Below are 24,514 nucleotides of genomic sequence, written 5' to 3' on the forward strand. Positions count from 1 at the left end.
CAGCACTGGAAAAACTCGATAACATAACTAGGAAGATGTGGTATACAAATTGCTTCACAAATGTCTTTTAAGTTCTCACTCTGCTTTACTGAAATAGAGATTGTATTTCATAGATGATACATTACAGGCATAGCTGACCAGGAAAGACACCCCCATTATTTCTGTGCCGTTTTCGTTTGAATGCGCTGGAAAGAGGAACGCTTCTTCCCCTCTCCTGAGGTTTCACTCCTGGCTCCACTCCATCCACACATTCCACCCCAGTGGAGGTGCAGGATCTTATCTGAATGGTGAGTTCAGAAGGAGAAACAAGGTATGTGAGCTCGGCCCCTTCTGTCTCTTCCCTTCGGAAGCCAGCTGTCCCTCAGGAGCACGCATTGTGCTCCACTCTCATACCCATCAATACAGGTCCCCTCACGATTACCTGTGACGGGTAAGTCTGCTGAATTCTGAGCTTCACTGTTAAGACTCTTGCCCGTAGATGTAAGCTGCATTCTCCAAAACAGCTTTATTAGTAATAAAGATGATATTTTGATCTCCCAAATGCCCTACTCTTCTATTTCTCAGTGGTATAGAACTCAGCCTAGGGAAAAAGTGCTACTTATTAGGTCTCTCAAAGACCTAAATCTGGCACATGAGACTAGAGTCTTGATTAATAGACATGAAGCAAAATTTGGGGAGAAAAATACACGTGAAATTTCTGAGGCTTCTGTTGGGCCCAGGACTTTGGGCCTTGGTCTTTTGTGAGGGGGCAAAGTGCTTTGACCTTATAGAGGTTTACGTTAGTCCACATAAGTTTTTACAGTTACATACTAGCTTTTAACTACTGAGGCCAAATTAGAAGTTTATAAAGCATAGGGGGGCTTCCCTGGTGGCGCAGTGGTTAAGAATCCGTCTGCCAATGCAGGGCACACAGGTTCGAGCCCTGGTCCGGGAAGATCCCACATGCCGTGGAGCAACTAAGCCCGTGCGCCACAATCACTGAGCCTCCGCTCTAGAGCCCACAAGCCTCAACTACTGAAGCCCACGTGCCTAGAACCCATGCTACGCAACAAGAGAAGCCACCGCAATGAGAAGCCCGCGCACCTCAACGAGGCGTAGCCCCCACTCGCCTCAACTAGAGAAAAGCCCACGCACAGCAACAAAGACCCAACGCAGCCAAAAATAAAATAAATTTTTTAAAAAAAGACAATTTTATAAAGCATAGGCCACACTGTATTTTGACCTTAGTGTAACTGTAGTTATGGCAACTCTGTCTTCAGGTATGTGTCTGTTTCTATAGAGACAAGGCTGCATGCACCAGGCAGAGAAGCCTGAGCAAAGGCTTGGGGGGCTTCGCCAGCCTCAGCAAAGCAACAAGCCACAGTTGGTCGTGGCGGCAGCAGTGGTGGTGGTGGCACTGAAAGCTCATCTAAATGTCAGCTGTGCAAGTGGCCTCAGCATACATCAGCCACTCTGGCCTAGCAAGCAAATGCCAGCTGTGCTGGCCTCAGCAAAGGCAATAGGGCATTATCAGGCTTGGGTGGCTTCAAAGTACAGAAGGCTGCTGCCTGACCTTGAATTATGCAGGCACAGCTTTTCCTAAGCAGGCATGGCTGAGGGAATGATTAGACTTTAGGGAAAAGAGACTTTCTTCATACAGGCCTTTTAGATATTTAGCGAGTGCAACAATTATTTGCTGCATATAAGCTGCAAGGCACCTGAATTTCAAACAGCACATGTGCTATAAAACCAGTGAAGTTCTATGTTTAAATTGTTTGTTCTAGGCTTATATAGGCAATTCAAAGGGGACATGGAAATTGAGAGGTTTCTCACTAAATGTCATATTGATGTCCTTTATTTAATTTGCTCTCTTTTTTTTTGGTTGATTTTGAACTATCCTTAATGTTTTTCAATGTGTTTCTTGAGAAAGCCTCTAACACATTCTTGTTTCAAGTCATGGCTTACAGTTGTGTCTAAGGGTCTAAATCAGTTTTACCGCCCTTTTGACAAAAAGGAAGGTGAATAAAGTAGGTGACCGATAGTCTTGACCTGGCACAGTGCTTCAGCACACACAGGACAGGCCTCAGCAGACGTTAATGAGCAAATACGAGTAATGTCATGCAGCCCGTGTGCTGGATCTTCTCTAAAGAAGTTGGCAAATTTGTTAATATTTCAAAGTCCTCCAGGATCCAGCCCTCACCTGTCTCTCCAGCATCATCAGCCAAGGCCTCTTTGTTCACTTTGTTCCAGCCATAGTGAACTACTTACAGCTTCCCAAATATTCCAGACTCTTTCAGGTTTCCATGTTTTTATTCATATTACTCCCTCGGCCTTTCCTCTCCCTACTTCTCATTCGAGACTCAGCTTTTATAAAGTAATTCCTGTCCCATCTCTAGGCAGAACTGGTGATTCCTTCCTCAGGTTCCCAGTGGATCTTGTTTGAATTTTATTATAAGATCTGTAACACTGTATTGGATTTATTTACTTACATTAATGCCTCTCCTATTAGATTATCAACCCTTTGATACCAGACACTATTTCTCATTAATCTCTGTATTAACAGATTACGTAAAACTATGTACCCAGCATTTAATAAGTATCCAATAAATTTCTATGTAAGAATGACTGAATTAACCAACTAAAGTCTTTTTTGTTTAAATTGCAATAGGTATTTATTCAATAAATATTTACTGGGTCCCCACCACATGCCAGATGGTGCTGGGCTAGTGTGGTGTAGTAGAATGAGCTTTGGCTTTGAAGGAGCAGAACAATTATTCTTTGTCATTTCTTATCTGTATAATCTTGAGCAAGTTACTTAACTTTCTAATCTTCATTATTTTCACCTATAAAACTGGTTAAGAGGAGGTGTTACAAGAATTAAGTTAAATAATAGGACTTCCCTGGTGGTGCAGTGGTTAAGAATCCACCTGCCAATGCAAGGGACACAGGTTCAAGCCCTGGTCCGGGAAGATCCCACATGCCGCGGAGCAACTAAGCCCATGCGCCACAACTACTGAGCCTGCGCTCTACAGCCTGCAAGCCACAACTACTGAGCCCACGTGCCACAACTACTGAAGCCCATGCACCTAGAGCCTGTGCTCCTCAACAAGAGAAGCCACCGCAACGAGAAGCCCGAGCACCACAACAAAGAGTAGCCCCCGCTCGCCACAACTAGAGAAAGCCTGCGTGCAGCAGCGAAGACTCAATGCAGCCAAAAATAAAAATATATTAATTAATTAATTAATTAATTAATTAAAAAATAATAATAATATACGTATAGCACTCAGCAAGGTGTCCAGAAGCAGCCAGTAGGCACTACAAAAACAGTTCCTTTCCAAGAATTCTCAGAGGGTTTACAGACTAGTAAAGGAGACAGATACAAATAACTTAAAATAACGAATGCTTCCATTGCTGTAACAACAACGGGTGCTCTTAGAACACAGATGAAAAAGAAATTCTGCCAGGAGAGTACAAGAGGGAAGAGTAAATAGTTGCATTCCTCTCCCCTCTTCCAAAATCTAAGCAAAGAGAAGAGTATCCATTAAGGCACAAAGCTGTGAAAAATAACTTCATGTCTGGGGAACAGAACATGGTCTGGTAAGGTTTACAGATAGGGGTTTACTAAAAAAGAAGCCAGAAATGTTGTTTGGGATTAGGTTTTGGAGGGGTTTGTAGGATGGCATCTGCACTGACAGGGAGCCACGAGAGCTGTTTAAGCAAAGGTGCGACGTGAGCAAATCTATCGTTAGACGCTGACTCTGGCAGTGCGTGGACTACAGACCGGAGGGCAGAGGGACCGGAGGCAGAGAAGCGAGGCTACACTCACGTAAAACTGTGAAACTGCTAAATCTAAGAACAAATTCTACTTCATAAAAGGATGAGGCACCAAATGTCAGTATCAAACGAAATACAGGTGTTTTTTAAGGGACCTAGTGAAGTGGAAATGCAAAAGGTCTGGTGTGATGGCCACTTTAAATACCCTTCTGTAAGAACTCTGGAAAGAAGCATTAATGTCAAAACGTACTTTTCTTCTTTTTAAGATGAAGACTCTCTCATTTCACTGCCAATACACGGTGGAAATAGATTTTTAAAACTTACCTTTGACAGTATCCTGGGGCAACACGAGCCCGTGAAGATGAGTCTAGACTACATTCAGTGCAAAAACCAAAACCCTGAAAAGAGAAGAAAATAACAATGAGCCTCATGCTCACAGCAAGATGCCATGGCACAAATCCAGGCTTCTCCACCTACCAGCTACTGACGCTTAGGCCAGTGGCCTAACAGCTCAAGCCTCAGCTTCCTCATTCAACACTGGGAACAATAACAGCATCTTCCTCATAGGGTTCTTTGGAAGTTTAAATGAACTATGTGTAAAACACTTAATACAGGGCAGGGCACCAGCCACATGCTCTATAAAGGTGAATGGTTTTTAAGAATGTGAACTGAAATACTTTCTGAAGAAACATGACAACCTATGTTAAACCTTTATTATTTATTTAACTTATTTTTTCTACCAAAAAATACCAAATTGCCTTTTCAACTTCTCCACTTGACATGAGGATGTCTCATAATCACTGTAGATTCAATACATCCCAAACTGCACTCTTCATTCCCTCCACCCCTGTACCACCCCCAGACCCCATTCTCCTGTCTCTACTGTCTCAATCAAGGGTATAACTGGGACTTCCCTGGCGGTCCACTGGTTAAGACTCTGTGCTTCCACTGAAGGGGGGCACGATTTCGATCCCTGGTCAGAGAACTAAGATCTGGCATGCCATGCAGCACCACCAAAAAAAATAAGGAGGGGGTATCATCCTCCACCCAGGTGCTTGGGTCAGAACCTCAGAGTCATCCTGGATTTCTCACCCCACCCCAGTCCTCTCACAGTCCATCAGCAAGTCCTGTCATTCCTGCTTTCACAATATGTATCTCAGATCCACCCATAACTCTTCATTTTCATTGTTATCATCATTTCTTACTTGTGGAGGCCTCTTAGCTGGTGTTCCTGGGCCTACTCTGGCTCCTCTCCAATCCGTTTCTAATTAATTGCTGGAATGGCCTCTTCAAAATCAAATCAGGGGCTTCCCTGGTGGCGCAGTGGTTGAGAGTCCGCCTGCCGATGCAGGGGACACGGGTTCGTGCCCCGGTCTGGGAAGATCCCACATGCCGCGGAGCGGTTGGGCCCGTGAGCCATGGCCGATGGGCCTGCGCGTCCGGAGCCTGTGCTCCGCAGCGGGAGAGGCCACAACAGTGAGAGGCCCGCATACAGAAAAAAAAAAAAAAAAAAAAAAAAAAAAAAAATCAAATCAGATGCTAGCAAGTTGCTAATAAGTGCAGTGAAAATGTTATTTCATGACGGAATGTTTCTCTCTTTATATGTATGTGAAATATATACTCATATATATATACAAATATACATGAAATGACAGCCATTTATTAGACATTTAGAGATCCTGGGCCAGTCCCTTCATTTTATAACGGCAGGAAAAAGTGCTAGAAGGATATTCTGCTCAACACGCTACACTGCTGTCAGAAAGATGGTCACTATTTGGAAGCTGGCCCCCTAGCTGATTTCAACTGGCCCCCTAGTTGATTTCACAATCAACTTAATGTTTCTGTCCAAGAAAGCACATTCCATTTCCCATGGCTACGGATTATAAATTATAGCTTTAGTCCTACATTTGAGGTAGTGTTTTACTGAATCTCGAAAGCGTCTTGCTGCCCTCTTATCTCTCATCATCTCTACCTTAGCTTATTTTTTTAAGTGTTTGAATAAATAAATCTCAGATGGAATGGTGTTGTGATACCAGTGATATTTTAATTATTATCTTTACCCTTCTTTTATACACACTGTTATCCCAGCAATCTTCCTTTCTAAAAAGCCAATTTAACCTTCGAGCATACCACTGCCAAAATTCAGTCAATACCTACCCACTACCCTTAGGGTTAAATTCAAGATCTCTCTAGCCCCATCGTCTAGTCACATGGACTGCACAGGGTTTCCTTGCTCACTAACGTCTCTGAGGGCCCTGTGCCTAATTCCCTTCTACTCCTCTTTTTTTTTTTTAAATAAGGGGTGCTATTTATTTATCTATTTTTGGCCGCATCAGGTCTTAGTTGCGGCATGTGGGATCTTTGTTGAGGCGCGGGGGCTTCTCTCTAGGTTTGGCGCAGGGGCTCTCTAGTTGAGGCACGTGAGCTCAGTAGTTGCGGCATGCGGGCTTAGTTGCCCTGTGGCATGTGGGATCGTAGTTCCCCGACCAGGGCTCCAACCCACGTCCCCTGCATTGGAAGGTGGATTCTTTACCACTGGACCGCCAGGGAGGTCCCCCTTCTACTCCTCCTTTAAGATCTGCCTCAGGTGTTAGCTCCCGAAAGCTTCCTGTACCCTTCCTGGTTGCACTAAGTGTTCCTCCTCTGAGAAATACCATATAATACTGGTAATATCCATGGGTCTGTTTTCTTCACACAACAGAACTCCTTGACAACAAGGACTATCTATGTCTTACATTAACTTTGAATTTGGTATCGGGTAGGAGTTCAATAAACATAAGCTGAACTGAATCCTGATGTGATCCCAATAACTCCATACTGCAGTGTGGACGCTTCCACACTGCACTGGGGAAAGCTGAAGAAGCTAGCTGCAACTTCCAAGATGGGCCTGGCCCTCACAGAGGATGTAAACCTTGTGGTTACGTGTGACGCTCAGCACCTCAGAGAAAGATAGGATTCTTAAATTTTTTCTCAACTGCAGACTATCAAGATAAGACCGACTAATTTTCAGTTCTCTATTGTGGTTAGTTTCTGCCCCGGCTAAACATTCTTCTCCAGACTTATCAGTAGTCTAAATTCTATACTAACTTCATAAAGTAGCCCATTATTACATATCTTGCTAACAGACAAGCTTAGGACACTGGCCAGCTCTGTCCTTTGCCCGCTTGGCAGTTGGTCCCGGACGCTTGCCGGTGGTCAGTGACGGAAAAGGAGTTAAAACAGAGGAGAGGCAGGCGGAGGAAACTGGGCAGTTTTCCAAGTACTCTGGAAACCAGTTTTTACAGAACAGCTACATTACTTTCTCTGCAGGGCTGTAAACCTCTGAATCAGATGCACTCATGTTCAAGATAAACAAAATTTAATTCTAAAATCAACATTTAAAATTATCTAGTTGAAGTTATCTACAGCACTGTTTTCCTTCTAAGGTACGAGTAATGGCAAATTCCTTCCAAACATCATTTTGAAACGTTCAGAACTACACTGCAATCCTTCCATCTGATCACGTGTAGCCGCGGCAGTAAACTATTTGAACTGCTCCAGTTTTCTCTATTCTCTTGCCGAAGAACCAGATTGGTCTTGAAATTCACACAGGGGGGTGGGAAGGTTCAGTGCATCTTGGACTAAATCAATTCCCAGGCCCTGCAAAACTTCAAGTAGGCTTCAAGAGCTCCTCCACAGTTAAGTATGGAACTAAACTCACAGATGTAATTAGAACTGAAATCTTTCACAGGGAATATGGCAGGTTGAAAGAAATACAAAGTCAATAAACTATATTTACTAATAACACCTCTGATATGATCAAGTTTTAATTTTCAAACTTGGTTGTTTAGCATGATTCTTTTAAATTTAATTTCAATTCTCATTTCAAAACAATGCAAGCAATATGAATAAAGCCCTTGACCATGGTCCTCTCTCTCCCTGCCCTGGTCTTCCCAGGACTCACCACTGTTATCTGTTTGATAACTGTCATGATTCTTGAGATGCAGATTATTAAGAATATACCTGTAAACTTTTAATTGAATCACAAATAACACTGAAAACCCTGACTGTCTACCTTGTTGGCGACTGGCCTAACTTCAAGCAAGATGTCCAGAAGAGATGCCTTAAGTGAGGCAGCAGATGTGAGGGTGGAGCAAAACACCAGCAAAGAAGCCCAGGAAGGTCTTCCCAGGAGGCAAGCACAGACCAGGAGATTCAGGGCAGATGGGAGGGTACCACACATCCAGCTCTATAAGCGGGGCATCCAGCCCAAGTGGGCAAAAAGGAACCTATTTAATTAACACCAATGATAAAGTCAAAAGTCTAAGGAGTGCAGGCGGAGGCTGTTCTGCTACAGGTCGATGGGTTTATTTAGCCACCAATACCCAAGGGTTGTTATTGTTCCAAGATCTGGAAATGCTACCTTTGCAGTTTCCAATCACTTCTACTTCAGTTCAACACTTTGGAAATTCTGTAAAAATGTTCAAGTCTGCCCACTCCTAAAAACATCCCCTTTAATCCTAAAATTTCCTCCAGCTTTTGCACCCTCCATCCCCTCTTTCCTCTCCTAGTCAAGCTCTTTAAAAAGAAGCTTTTGAGACTTCCCTGGTGGCTCAATGGTTGAGAATCCGCCTGCCAATGTAGGGGACATGGGTTTGAGCCCTGGTCCGGGAAGATCCCATATGCCGCAGAGCAACTAAGCCCGTGTGCCACAACTACTGAGCCTGTGCTCTAGAGCCCACAAGCCACAACTGCTGAAGCCTGTGAGCCACAACTACTGAAGCCCATGCACCTAGAGCCTGTGCTCCGCAACAAGAGAAGCCACTGCAATGAGAAGCCCGTGCACGGCAATGAAGAGTAGGCCCCACTCGCCGCAACTAGAGAAAGCCTGCGTGCAGCAACAAAGACCCAGTGCAGCCAAAAATAAATAAATAAATAAATGTTTTTAAAAAGAAGTTTTTATTTGTGGTGTCAGTGTCCTTATCTCTCATGCACCTGCTAAGCATCAAAATTTGGTTTCTTTCCCTATCGCTCTCTGTTGTCAAATACAGTGGATATCATTGAATTTTTTGCTTTAACCTCTCTTTGGCATTTAAAAATTAGAATGACCTGAAACCCTTGTCATTTGGGAGCTCCTTTCCTCCCTTGATGTTAAGGATACTGCAGATCCCGTCGCTAGGCCAGGGGCACCTTGCTTTAGTTCCTGGTCCCTTGGCTGTGTCTGGGTCCCCCTGTCTCCCTAGGTTTGCAGCCAGCCCAAGGCCCCTGTCAATACTGTTGATTTTCAGGTTCTCACCATGGGCAGAGTGTTGCTGGGTGAGGAGCTGCTGCTTCTGTACATGGAGGGTTGGAGGGCAGGAGCTGTGGTAAAGGAATCCAGCTCAATTCCTGTCTTCAAGGACTGAGCCTAGTTCTGATGCTCAAACTGATATGGAACATATTTAGTCCCTTTATCCCACAGAAGGGGCCAAATGCATCAGTTTTGCTATCTTGACTTAGACCATTTCCTTCCAGTCTCTTTTGCTGGACAGTCTTCCTCGGGAATTCATCCTCCCTTTCTCTTTTTATTATAAACCAGGGGTCCCCACCCCCCGGGCCATGGACAGCTGCCGGTCCGCGGCGTTAGGAACCGGGCCGCACAGCAGGAGGTGAGCGGCAGGCAAGCGAGCGAAGCTTCATCTGCCGCTCCCCGCCGCTCCCCATCACTCCCCGCTGCTCCCCATCGCTCGCATCACCACCTGAACCATCCCCCTACACCAGTCTGTGGAAAAATTGTCTCGCACGAAACCGGTCCCTGGTGCCAAAAAGGCTGGGGACTGCTGTTATCAACTCATGTCCTTATTCTCTCCCACAGATTTAACTACTAGCTGTATCTTGATGACTCCCAAATCTCTCTCTAGGGCTCCCCTTTCTTACAATCTTCAAAGCCATCTATATAGCTTCCTAATGTCAGTGGACTTCTGTACCCCATGTTCCACAGGTCCCTAAAACGCAACGTAATGACACAAAATAATCCGCCTCTCTAGAGAATCCTAGCATCCCACTCAAATAAAAATGCAATGTAATGACACAAAATAATCCGCCTCTCTAGAGAATCCTTGCGTCCCACTCAAATAAAAATGCAACGTAATGACACAAAATAATCTGCCTCTCTAGAGAATCCTAGCATCCCACTCAAATAAAAATCTGGGACCATCATCAGCATCTTGCTCTCACCAAACTCTGTCAATTCTGATCCCCAAATATTTCAACAGGTACTTTCTTCCCTATTCCTACTGTCACTGCCTTAGTTCCAGCATAGTTTCTCACCAGATTTATTCCATTTGTTTTTTAATTGATTTTTTTACCCTCAAGACCCACCCCACCCCCACTGCCATTAGAATTACCGTTGTAAAGTGCAAAACCACAGTGCCTCTGCAATGTCTCTCATCCATCTTCAAGATGAAATCTAATTCCCACTGCGTGGTATAAGGCCCAGGATCCATTCTCCTCTCAGCTTCATTTCACAAAACCACATTGCTTTCAATTTCCCTTAAGCACCACATGGCTTCATGTGCCTGTGACTTTGTACAGCTGTTTCCCTTTGGACTCCTTCCCACTCACAGGGCAAATTTCTTCTCAACCTTCAAGATGCAAGAAAAGGGAAACCTTTTCTATGAAGTTTGTCTTGATTCCTCTCTTTCGCTACAGGTGCTCTGGATGGGTCCTTCCTCTGGGTTAGCAACCGTACTTGTATATTTTTCCACTAGGCTTGTTTATGTCGTGTATACTACAAGGTCATAAGCTTCCTGAAGGCAGAAACTGCTAAGTCTTTTTATCACAGTATCACCATCATTTGAAACAGTGCTAGTGCAAAGGATATTCCAATAAGCTCTTATGAAACAAAAACATACATTTTTGGGGAAAAAGAAAATCAACTCAATACAATATTTTTAGTTTACTCAAATAAGGATGCTGCTTATCACTTATAACAATATATCCAGGGGGACTTCCCTGGTGGCGCAGTGGATAAGAGTCTGCACTCCCAGTGCAGGGGGGCTGGGTTCGATCCCTGGTCAGGAAACTAGATCCCAAATGCATGCTGCAACTAAGAGTTTGCATGCCACAACTAAGGAGCTGGCGAGCCGCAACTAAGGAGTCCACCTGCCACAACTAAGACCTCACGCAACCAAATAAATAAATAAATATTTTAAAGCAAACAAACAACAAAAAAACAATACATCCAAGGCCACATTACAGATTCCATTCATTCATTCATTCATTCATTCAGTGAATGAGCCACATGCCAGTTATCATGCTCTGTTCTAGAAACACCATGGTGAAGTTATGCTAGGCTCTCGGGGCAGTGTGCTACTTGCATGGACCCATAGACTTCCAGGGAGAAGCTGTGAAGAAACTCTGGGACTGAAAGCAGGACCCTGGCATAAAGATGTTAAGTTTATTATATCTTGTAAGTCAGGGAGGGTTGCCTAATAAAAAACAAACTCAGTCTGAAGCAGGGATGATGAAAAAGGCACGTGCTTCACCTTCAACCACTAATCCAGTTTGGTCAAATGGAACTAACGCCCTCTTGCTTAGTCCAGGACAACTTGTCAATTCTTTAACAGAAAGTAAAGCTACCCTCTGAAGACCTACACACGCTGCAAGTCACTTGGAGATGGGGGCGGGATTGTAGGGAATAATGACTGCCAGCTACAAGAACAGCAAAGGCAGCTATTGGAACAGCAGATTCAACTCAACCAGCTTTCCTGATGCTTACGAAATGCCCAGCACTATGCTCAGTGTTTTCAGAGCAAGGGCCTCTGGCCAGGTTTTACTGCAATCACTGGCCACATAAGAATCAAACAGATTAACATGTTCAGCTTTTGTACCCAATTCATTGACGATCTATGATCAAAAAGGCTTTATTCTTTTTCCATATTGTATATTTTATGTAGGTTTTTAAAAAATCAAATAGCTATTTCTGTGAAGGTTCTTCACAAAATTTCAAATGCATATTGGTTCTCCATTAAACCAGTAAGTAAGGGAAATTTTAATATTGATATTGAAGATAATAATAATATGAATAACCATTAACTATTTATGCTGTGCTCAGCAATATACATCGTGGACATCTCAAAAACCTCTCATTTAAGATATGCTCCCTGTCCTCAGAGGTCTTAACACCGTTGATAAGTGTTGATAAGAAAACTTAGCACTCCAAGCAATTCCACAAAAACTAAGCACTAAGCTATGTGGCACAGAAGTTTTGAGGATGCAGAGAAAACGGTGGGCTAGACAATCTGTGCAGCCTTCAGAGAGAAACTAAGATTCGTGCTGGAATTGATGGGATCTAAAGCAGTGATTCTCAAACTTTTTCGGCTCAGGGTCTCTTTACATTCTTAAAAATTATTAAGGACCCCCAAAAGCTTTTGTTTAGGTGGGTTGTAATTATCAATATTTACCACATTAAAAATTAAAACTATGAAAAATTTAAAATATGTATTCATATTTAAACATACAAATGATTATGTTAACATTTTTAAATTAAAAATCATATTTTAAAGGATAAAACATTTGAGAAAATTGCCATTTTTTAACATTTTTGCAAGTGACTTTAATATTTTGCAAATATCAGACAACAGCTGTATCCTAACATCTGCTTCTGCATTCAACCTTTTGCAGTACCGCATGCCATGCAGCCTCTGGAAAACTCCACTGTACACTCAGGAATGAGTTTAAAAGGCATATATCGTCTTAATGTTATTAAATAATTGTGATTTCATGGACCCCCTGAAGGGTCTAGATGGGGGGGTGAGGAGGGATCCATGGACCACAATTGGGGGAATCATTAATTTTAAAAGAGAAAGAAAATGGTATAATCAAGGGCTGGGCAGCAAGGAAATGTGTGGCTCGAGAGCCATAACTTCCAAGTACGCACGCAATGCTCACCTACCCCTAAAATCTTGGCTACAACAAGGCTCACCTCCATCGTGAGCCTCAGAGACAGAAATGGCAGGGCAAGGTGGGGACAAGAAGCCTCCACCTCACCCCATGGTGCGTCTGTGCCTGTGGAAGAGGCTCTGCTGCCCTCGGCAACATTCCCTGGAGGCCACGTCAGGCTTTCCTCTCTGGCGCCTGCACTGTGCTCTCCTCCTAGAAGCTGTAAATGGCTCACAAGAAACTGCCTTGCCGGGCCTTCCCAAGGCTGTGTTTACTAACTACTAAATCATCTTCCTGCTACAGTCTCAAGTTCTTCAGACATTTCTTGATCTGGCTGTCTTAAAAAGCACATTTAACATCAGCCACGTAGCCAGTTTTTCCTTGCCAATAATCATGGGAGTTTGCTATTCGGTTCTTGTGCATCTTGCGACTGTAAAAACAGTTCCCGGAGCATCATATGTCATGGATCTAGTTGCCATAAACTGAAAACATTTTCTTCATATTTTGTGGCACAAACTAAAAGCATTCTGGATGTGATTTGCATACAATCCATCTCTGGCCAAAAAACAAGGTTTAAATATATGGATAGACGGAGAAAGGGGGGTGGCCATTACCATCGTTAAACTGTTTTATCATCAGTGTTTGATAGTGTATAGCTATGGTAAAATTCTAAATTAAAAAATAACATTCTAAAATTACCCTGCAATAAGTACAGTTGTTCATTTTATGTAGCAAGCTTTAAGTTGTCTAACAGTTATTTTATAGCTGAGAGAAGCACAGATGAAACAGAAGCTTCTTTTTTGGTCTTTTAAATAAAAAATATAAAAAATAAAAACAACCATGAATCTATATAGTTTTCAGTCTTTTTTATTTTATTTTTTTAGTAAACATATTTATTAAGGCCTCTTTACAGAAGAGAATGGATCATTCTGAAGTCAAAGTGAAACTAAAACTTTAAAAGAGATTTCTGGTTCTGGGAATGGTAAACTAGGTAATTCAGACCAACCATCCTATCTTGCTAAAAACAGCCCAGAAAATCTGGACAAAATATAAAAAAAATCTTAAAGGCAGAGAAGCACTAATAAGTTAATTAAGAATTACCATACACAAAAATCAATTCCAGTTGAACTATGTACCCCAAAGGGGAAGATAAATAATAAAGCTTTTGGAAAACAATGTAGGATAATGTTTCCATTACCTAGGCATAGGGAAGGATCTCTTAAACAGGAAACAAAAAGTATCTACTACCAAAAAACAGACAAATATAATGACACCAAAATTCAGCTTTTGTTCACCAAAAGACATCCTCAGGAAAACAAAAAAGCAGGTCATATAAAACCAATAAAGGGCTCATATTCAAAATAATAAAGAGTTCTAAAATGAAAAAACAGACAGATAACAATAGGAAAATGGGCAAGAGGCAAGATGAGGCACATCACCAAATAAACAAACAAACTATATTATCTAAATGGCCAATAAACATATGAAAAGGTGTCTAGCCTCAATAGTAAGAAAAATACAAAAGAAAATCATAATGGAAAATAAAAAAGAAAATCATAATGATATAACATTATATACCAGAATAACTAAAAATTTTGAAGTCTGATAATAACAAGTGTGGCCAAGGACATGCAACAACCCGAACAATCATGTACTACTTGTGTGAATGTAAACTGTTATATCCACTTTGGAATACAGTTTGGCATTATTCTTCTAAAGTTAAAGACAGACATACTCTATGATCCAGCAATTGCACTCCCAGGTATATACCCCAAAGAATTCATGAACATGGGCACCAAAAGATATACAAAAATATTCAGAGCAGCACTATTATAATAGCCCCCAAATGGGAACAACCCAAATATTCTCAATAGTAGAATGGATAAATATATTCTGGCGTATTCATAAAATGGAATACCATACAGAAATGAAAATCAAGAAACAACAGCCATACACAGCAACATGGATGGATCTCACAAACATAATGATCACAAACAAAAGAATATATAGCATGTGGCTCTGTTCAAAATCAGCTGAAACTATAATGTTTAGAGGTACATAGGAAGGAAAGAAAGAAGTCAGAAGAGTGGTTACCTGTAGGTGGGGGGGCGGGGGAGGTCACTGGAAAAGTCACTAAAAAGAGCTGCTGGGTCCCTCCCTGTAATGTCCTATTCTTTGACCTCAGAGGTGGTTATTTTAAAATAACTAAGTTTTACATTTGTATTTTATGCACTTTTCTGGTTGTGTGATATTTTTCACAATAAAAAAGAATGAAAGCAAAACAAAAATAAAATTAATACAAAGGAAAAAGTGGTATCTTTGGTGTAACTTTAAAAATTAGATGACAGAACCCCAATTCCTTAGCTGGCATCCTGGCCCTTCATTATCCAGCCCTGTCCTTCTAGTCTTATCTCTTACCACCCACCTTTCTTCACAAGTAGTACAAGGAGTCTGCCACACTCGTTCTCAACCCTGTGCTTTCTTTACCTTTACTCGTGATATTTCTTTGTCTAGAAAACCATGTAGACAAAACCCAATCATCATTCTGTAAGGCTAAGTGCAAACTGTCATTCAAGACACAGCCTGGGTGTCATCTCCAGTGAGACACCTTTTCAGGAGACACAGATTCTAGAGCCACACTGCCTGGTTCAAATTCCAGATTTGCCATTTACTGGGCATGTGGCCTTGGTCAAGTTACCAACCTTAGTTTTGTAGCTTCCTCATCTGTAAAAAGGGATAAAAATACTACCTGCCTCACCAGGTTCCTGTAATGATTAAATGAGTAAATATATGCAAAGTGTTTGGAACATGCCTGGGAGAGAGTACACGCTAGGTATTAGCTATTATTATTATTATCTAGCTACTATTACAATTATTATCAAGTATTATTATTAACTAGGTATTAGCTATTATTATCATCAATACACTCTGATAACCTCCTCCCTATCCCCCAAAGCCCCTCCAGATTAGATACTCTTCCGCTGGGTTCCCATGGCTCAGTATTATAGCTTATTTTCCTTTATACAGCTCTTATGGATAGTTACTTCCTTGAGAGCAGGAACTAAATCTTTCACATCTCAATCCCCAACATTTAGCACAGTGCCTGATATGTAGTAGATGCTCAATGAATATCTATGGAATGAATAAGCTACAAAGACGGCAAACATGTATCTATATCACATATAAGAGTAGTCCTTTCGTGGGGACTTCCCTGGCGGTCCAGTGGTTAAGACTCCACGCTTCCAATGCAGGGGGCACGGGTTTGATCCCTGGTTGGGGAACTAAGATCCTGCATGCCATGTGGCCAAAAAAAAAAACAACAGAGTAGCCCTTTGGTGCTGCCCTATTGTGTGTGTACACTACAAACTGGAAGCATCATCTTGATGAGATTTCTACAGCAATTACCTCAGAATATGGATGGAGACTCCCTCTGGCAGCAATAAATGAGAGACAAGTAATAATACTTGTCCTATGCACCTGTTGTGAGGCTACTGTGAGGTTCAAATGATAATGACTATGAAAATATTTTTTTTAAGTGTGAAGCTCTACAGTATAAAGTTTTATCACCTTAATAAAACAACAGGATTATTGTTGAATTGCAAGTCTGGAAAGGGATTTAAGGAATAATAAGGAATTAATATAATGTAAAAATGCAATCTGACATGGTCTTAGATAAGATTTTTTATTTTCAGGTTAAAATATTTTGCAATGAAATATTCTGATTTTCTCATTTGGTTATTAATGATTTATGTACTGTCAAAACAAACATTTGTGTATATATGAATGTTCACAGCAGCATTATTCATAATAGGCCAAAAAGTGGAAATCACCCAAATGTCCACCAACTGGTGAATGAATAAACAAACTGTGGAACATCCACCCAGTGGAAAACTACTCAGCAATAAAAAGGAACGAACTACTGATACATACTACACAACATGGGTGAACCTCAAAAACATGCTTGGTAAAAGAAGCCACCCATGAAGGCTACATATTTTATGATTCCATTTAAATGAAATGTTCACAAAAGGCAAATCTACAGAGACAAAGTAAATTAGTGGTTGCCTAGGGATGGGAGTTGGAACAAGGATTGACAGCAAATGGGCATAAACAGTCTCTGCGCTGATGCAATGTTCTAAAATTGAGTTGTGATGATGACTATACAACTGTGTAAGTTTACTGAAAATGTTTTAATTTCATACCTAAAATAGGTGAATTTATGGTATGTAAATTATGCCACAATAAAGTTGTTTTTGAAAATACAAATATTTGGCATTCTTTTACAGCTAGCTATACTTCCCACATCTTTAAAATCTCACCCAGGGACTTCTCTGGTGGTCCAGTGGTTAAGACTCTGTGCTCCCAAGGCAGGGGGCCCCGGTTCGATCCCTGGTCAGGGAACTAGATCTCACATGCTGCAACTAAAGCTCTCATGCCACAACTAAGAAAAGATTCCACATGCTGCAACTGAAAGACCCCACATGCCGCAACTAAAAATCCCGCATGCGACAACGAAGATCCCAAGTGCCACAACTAAGACCCAGCGCGGCCAAATAAATAAATAATAAATAAATAAATATTAAAAAAATAAAATAAAATCTCACCCACACGTGGGACCAAATAACATAAAATTAACAAGAAAAATCAGCTTTTAAAAATTAAAAAATAGGGCTTCCCTGGTGGCGCAGTGGTTGAAGGTCCGCCTGCCGATGCAGGGGACGCGGGTTCGTGCCCCGGTCCGGGAAGATCCCACATGCCGCAGAGTGGCTGGGCCCGTGAGCCATGGCCGCTGAGCCTGCGTGTCCGGAGCCTGTGCCCCGCAGCGGGAGAGGCCACAACAGTGAGAGGCCCGCATACCGCAAAAAAAAAAAAAAAAAAAAAATTAAAAAATAAAAATATGTCACATACTAAATATCTTAAAAACCCAAAGCGCCATCTCTATACTTATTTTCCAATCCAGGAGCAACAAATAATGATCTTGATAAACAGGCTTTCACTGCCTTTGTTCATTTCATCCCGCCTGTACAAACATACACTCTTGCCTCATTTGCATTTATAATTGCAAATATAAATATTTGGCACAATGCCTCCCCCTTTTTTATGGCCAAACAGCAAGCATAAGAAAAAGGTAAATACAAGAAAGCATAGTGTATAATGAGATAAAAAATAATGATATACATACAATAAACAGTATTTCTAAATAGGGTATAAACTAACCCTTAGAAATCAACAGTCTTTATACAAATGTATTTCAGATTGAATTCTACAAGTCCTAAAATGCTATCCAAATTAGTTTGCTGAACTGGAATTGTTAAATTGGATATTGCTTAAAGTAGGTCACTGGCACAGGCCTGAAAGTATTTGGTAATGCAGAGTTCTACTTGCAAAATCATTTGTCATAATGAGATCTGACTTAGACACAACAGGAGAAACCATACTGGTTGGGTGTCAACTGTCAGTTGTATTTTATTCAAATAAATCTCATTTTAGATGTATCGCACTGCAGATTCTTGAACAGGGAAATAACAAGATGAAAGAAGTGTTTTCGAAAAAAGTAAATCTGGTGGCAATGTTCAGAAAATGCCTCTTTTGCTTCCTGCTCCTTTCTCTCTCACATCTACGCAGTCTCCAAAGGCCATTAATCTTTCTTCTGAAATGTCATTCAGGCTTATTCCTTTCTTTCTACTTCTACTCTCACCACAGTAACCCTAAATTGTGTCAGAAGTCGTTAAAGGACAGGAAAACTGGGAAAAGAAGCCCAAACTAGAGGCCATTGCAATAATCTAGATGGAAAAGAAGAGGACTTGGTCTCGAGCAGTGGTTCTCAAAGTGTGGTCCCCAGACCAGAAGCATCAGCATCACCTGGGACCTGGACAGAAATGTAAATTCTCAGGCTTTACTAAGACCTACTGAATCAGAAACTCTGGGGGCAGGGCCGGCAATCTGTGTTAAGGAGCCCTGCAGATGATTCTGATGTTGGCTAAGTTTGAGAATTAGTGGTTTGGAAAGAAGCAGAGAAGAAGGAATTGGCCAAGATGAGGAGAGAATTTGGGAACCTGATAAGAATTTCTATCACAATGTCCCTCCAATCTCCAACCCAACCTATCCAAAAAGAACTCTTCTCCAAACCTCTCTCCCAAGTATTTTTCATTTCTGATGTCACAACCCTCTATGTTGCTTACATTCAATCTCCCTTCCCACTAGTACTCATCCAACATACTAATCTTGTTGATTCCATAGTTGAAGCTCTAGTCAATCAAGGAGAAAAGAAATGCACCATATAAGGGAAATTATGATAAAAAGGACTCTTCAAATCAGTGAAGAAAAGATGAATTATTCAATAAATGATTTTGGAATAACCAGCTAGTTATCATGGGAGTGGAAAGTGGAAAGCAATATTCCTTCCATCAACTCTGAGATGCGTTATTTTTTTCTTTACCTGTTAACATCTCTGAAATCCAGACAGGTTTTACAATTAATGCCATCTTATATCTTACAGTTAATTGACAGCATTCTTTTTTCTTAGTGGAGCATAAAATAATGCCATGTCTTATAATTGATGGCATCTTAAATTCAATAAAATATGGTAATATAACCCCTAACATTTATTGAATGCATACTATGGGCCAGTCACAACGCTTTAGATTTAATAACTCATTTGCTTACTTAAAACACCCCACAAAGCGTATTACTGTCATCCCATTTCACAGAGAAAGAAACTGAAGCAGAGAGCTTAAACAACATAGTCAAGGGCAGTAGAACTCAAGCTGACTCCAGAGCTTAAGCTCTTAACTACTGTGTTATAACTGAAAGCTCAAAAACACTCTTCTATTTCCTCCATTCATCATAAAATGGTCTTTATTTCAAAATAAAGATTGTGTCATCATTTTTGAAAGATAATTATTTTTCTCTCAGCACTTCGACAACAGCATTCTGTCTCGTGGCTTCCACTCCAGCTAACGAGAAGTCAGCTATCAATCTGTAGTCTGAGAACAGTCTGCTTTCTCTCTCTGGCCACTATTATGATCTTATATTTGCCAATGTATTTAGGGGATATTTCTCTTTCTTTATCCTGCTTGAACTTCCTAATTCAGAGGATTCAAGTCTTTCATCAATTTTGGAAAATCTCAGTCATTATCTCCTCAAATACTCCCTCTCTCCCAATTTTTCTATTATCTCCTTCCAGAATTCTGATTAGATGTTATGTTAGACCTCATTCTATCCTTCACATGCCTTAATCTTTCTTTTATATTTTCTCTTTGTCTCTCTGGGTTTCCTGTGGGCAATTTCTTTAGCTCTATCTTCTAGTTTATTAGTTCCCTCTTCATGTGTCTAATCTGCTATTTAACTTGACGAATAACTACTAAATTCAATAATCGTGTTCTTCAGTTCTGAAATGGTTCTTTTTAAAATATATCTGGTTATTACTATCTTTTAAAACAGCTAGTCAGATAGCTCTACAACAACGCACAGCAATTGAAAAATCCAGCCACAACATATGGGACTTTCAACCTAGTTATTTCGGACGGTCTCAGTTACCTAGTTATGCTTTTAATCTGTTTTTATTGCTTTAAAGATATCAAATAGGGCTTCCCTGGTGGCGCAGTGGTTGAGAGTCCGCCTGCAGATGCAGGGGACACGGGTTCGTGCCCCGGTCCGGGAAGATCCCACATGCTGCGGAGTGGCTAGGCCCGTGAGCCATGGTCACTGACCCTGTGCGTCTGGAGCCTGTGCTCCGCAACGGGAGAGGCCACAACAGTGAGAGGCCCGTGTACCACACACAAAAAAAAGATATCAAATATTTTTACTTTATGTTCAGTTTCCAATCATTACAATATATAGTCTTTTCAAATCAGATGATTTTATTTCTTCTGACTCACTCACTGTGGCTTGTTTCCTAAGTGCTTTGTGATTTTTCATCATGGGCTTCTGTTCTGTGGAATTTTATTTGTGGGACTTGTTTGAGTCCTAAGTAGGATATTTTTTCTCTTGAGAATATTTGTGTTGCTCTGTCAGGTTCCTGGAGGCACTACTAACCCAAGAACAATTTAAAGTAAATTAGCCTGAGTTTCTCATGCTACACAGACAGTATGAATTCAAATCTCACAGCCACACATGGGCCAGTTCATGGTTATGAATTCTTAGGGGAGATTTCCAAAAAATTTATTATGGAAAAATTTAAGCACAAAAGTAGGCAGAATAATATAATGAACCTTCATGTGCTCATCATCAGCCTAAATAATTGTTAACTCCTGGCCAACACTGTTTCATCTGTATCCAACCCACATCTGTCTCCCTGCCTCTGCATTAGTTTCAAACCAAACCTATTTCATGGATAAACACATCAGTATTCATCCCTAATACATAAAAAACCTCTTTAAAAATTCACATTGCCACTATTACACTTAAAAATATTAATAATTCCAATACCAGCAAGTAACCAGTGGGTATTCAAATTTCCAGTTGTCTCATAAATATACAAGGTTTTGTTAGTTTGTTTGCTTTGATGTGTTTTTCCTTTGCAACTTCTTTGTCGAAGAAACCAGGCTATTTGTCCTGTAGGGCTTCCTATAGTCTGGATTTTTCTTATTAGACCCCCATGTTGGTATTTAACATGTTGCTCTGTCCTCTGTAATTCTTATAAATTGGTACTCAGATCCAGAAGCCAGATCAATTTGTATAGGAAAAGAAAAATATATGCTTAATGCAGCATTAACAAATGGTAACCAATAAGCTTTTATAAAGTATCATTATGAACTCATAAATGTATCAGTTAATGTTTTTATTGGTATTCAAATTGTCTCATCACTGGCCAAAGGGAGTCTCTTCATGTATGTTCTTGGGCCCTTTTGATATGACCTTGTAGTCTTTGATGACCTCCTTGTAATATGGTGTAACAAGAAATTCTAGGTTTAGCTTTATCTTGTATAATTCCTACTGCAGAACTGGATAAGCTATCCAAGGAATCTTGCTTCCTTTTGTGAGAGTTGGTATTTCGAGACTGTAATTTGGACACTAGGGTTACATACTAGCGGCTACTGGGTTGATCATTGTTTCTAGGGCTTTTCAGTGGAATAAGGTAGCAGGTAGTTTTCTTGTTTTGTTTTTTTTTTAAGATAAAATATATCAAGAGTTCTTCCAAAAACTTCCAATTCAAAATCAAGTTAATCAAGAGAATGAGAAGACAAGCCACTGAATGTGAAAGACGTATCTGCAAAAGACATATCTGATAAAGGACTGTCACCTACAATATACAAAGAACGCTTAAAACAATAAGAAAAAGAACCACCCAATTAAAAAATGGTCAAAAGACCTGAACAAGACACATCACCAAAGAAGACACACAGATGGCAAATAAGCATATGAAAAGACGCTCAACATTATATGTCATTAGGGAATCATGAATTAAACAACGAGATACCACTACACATTGATTAGAATGGCCAAAAATTAAAACAGTGACAACACCAAATGCTGACAAGGAAACGGAGCAACAGGAATGCTCACCACGGCTGGTGGGAATGCAGTACATACTACAGCCACTCTGGAAGATGGCTTGGCAGTTTCTTACAAAACTACAGTCTTATGATCCAGCAATCACACTCCTTGAGATTTACCCAAAGGAACTGAAAACTTATTTCCACACAAACACCTGCACCCTGACGTTTACAGCTGCTTTATTCATAATTGCCAACACTTGGAAGCAAGCAAGATGTGCCTCAGTAAGTGAATTGATAAATAAACTGAAAATGGATTATTCAGCACTAAAAAGAGATGAGCTATCAAGCCATGAAAAGACATGGAGGAAACTTAAATTCATATTACTAAGTGAAAGAAGCCAATCTGAACAGGCTACATACTGTATGATTCCAACTATACAACATTCTGGAAAAGGGAAAACTATGGAGGTAGAAATAAGATCAGAGGTTGCCAGGGGTTCTTGGTTGGAGGGAGGGATGAATAGGGGGAGCACAGAGGATTTTTAGAGCAGTGAAAGCTACTCTGTATGATACTGTAATGGTGGACACGTCATTAAGCATTTGTTAAAACCCACAGAATATACAGCACCAAGAATGAACCCTAATGTAAACTCTGTAGATTTTGGGTGACAATGATGTGTCACTGCAGGTTCTTCAATGGTAACAAGTGTACCACTCTGGTGCAGGATGTTGATAGCAGGGGAAACTAGGGGTTGGGTGTGGGGAAGGAGGTATATGGGAAGCTCTGTACTTTTTTTTTTTTTTTTTCTTTTTGCGGTATGCGGGCCTCTCACTGTTGTGGCCTCTCCCGTTGCGGAGCACAGGCTCCGGACGCGCAGGCCCAGAGGCCATGGCTCACGGGCCCAGCCGCTCCGCGGCATATGGGATCCTCCCAGACCGGGGCACGAACCCGTATCCCCTGCATCGGCAGGCGGACTCTCAACCACTGCGCCACCAGGGAGGCCCAAAGCTCTGTACTTTGTGCTCAATTTTACTGTGAACCTAAAACTGCTCTAGAAAAATAAGCCTATTTTTTAAAAAACCAAGTTAACAGGGTTTTAATTAACTTCTTTTATTTTATATCTGTATCTCCTTTCACCTATGTTGAGAATCGGAGTCTCAACAACACTGGAAATGATAAAATATCACGTAAGTACTCATTTACTTTATCTGACAATACACACACAACAATCTCTGAATGACAATACTGATACCATTGCCAATTATATATGGGTACACTTGAAGGGTTTTGTTATTTTGCTGTTGCTTTTTGCAGTTCTTTTTTTGTCCTTAGGGTATATGCCATTAAGGATATAACGTTCAAATTACTGAGCTTTAAATTTTAGGTTCTTTGTTCCTTGTTATTTTCAATTTTCAAGGACTGCTTTTTTAAAGAAAATTAACTTTGCCTTATAATATTTAAGTAATTGCATGAAGTCAAATCTACAAATACACTATATTCAAAGCAGTCTTGCTCCTATCCCGTCCCCTCTACCTTATTTCCCTTCCTTCCTCTCTTAAGTTTTATGATTTATTCTTCAATTAAAAAACACATAAAATGCAAATATTAACGTCAAAATATGCTAGAAGCCCTCGCATTCAAAGCGAATGGAGGAACAGAGCACAAAGACCACTGGTTTTGTAGTTAGAAGACACAGCATCCACTTACTGTTTGTTATACTGCTACTTGTTTTTTCTGTTGTTTTTTAAAAAATTATTTATTTATTTATTTGGCTGCCCCGGGTCTTAGTTGCAGCACACTGGATCTTCGTTGCCACGTGCGGGATCTTCACTGTGGCATGTGGGATCTTTAGCTGCAGCATATGAGATCTTCTAGTTGCAGCTTGTGAACTCTTAGTTACAACATGTGGGATCTAGTTCTCTGACCAGGGATCGAACCCGGGCCCCCTGCACTGGGAGTGCAGAGTCTTAGCCACTGGACCACCAGGGAAGTCCTTGTACTACTTGTTAAGTTGACCTTGGGCACTGTCTAATTTTTCAGAGCTTCAGTACCTTTTATATATTATGAAGAAAATAATAAATATCTACCTTATACCCTTGCTGTGAGGATCAGATGAGACATGAAAAAATTTTAAAGGTACAATTGTATATAAGTACATCCTTGGAGGAAAGGTTTCTGAAGATCAGTCCAAAATAATTCTGTTTATAATAAAATCTCTTTCACTCTTAGGTACAAAGTAGGCAGGAATAATTTTTAAACTATTCCCTTATTAAGAAAGGACCTTCGAAAAGATACATGCATTCCAATGTTCATAGCAGCATTATTTACAAAAGCCAAGACATGGAAGCAACCTAAGTGTCCATCGACAGATGAATGGATAAAGAAGATGTGGTACGTATATACAATGGAATATTACTCA

At 40.7% G+C, this 24,514-nt stretch overlaps 1 protein-coding gene across 3 annotated transcripts in view; it reads right to left on the minus strand.

Annotated features, from left to right (window-relative positions):
* The window catches only part of TNRC6B (trinucleotide repeat containing adaptor 6B), a 256,842-nt gene that overhangs the window by 191,007 nt on the left and 41,321 nt on the right, over positions 1-24,514 (minus strand). For all 3 annotated transcript variants that reach the window (XM_081248097.1, XM_081248095.1, XM_081248098.1), the window contains exon 2: positions 4,078-4,151. The gene's annotated coding sequence lies outside the window, so the exon portion shown is untranslated. The remainder of the gene's footprint in view (positions 1-4,077; positions 4,152-24,514) is intronic.

The sequence above is a fragment of the Mesoplodon bidens genome (genome assembly GCF_964165515.1).
Source record: "Mesoplodon bidens genome assembly, chromosome: 11".
NCBI classification, from domain to species: Eukaryota; Metazoa; Chordata; class Mammalia; order Artiodactyla; family Ziphiidae; genus Mesoplodon; species Mesoplodon bidens.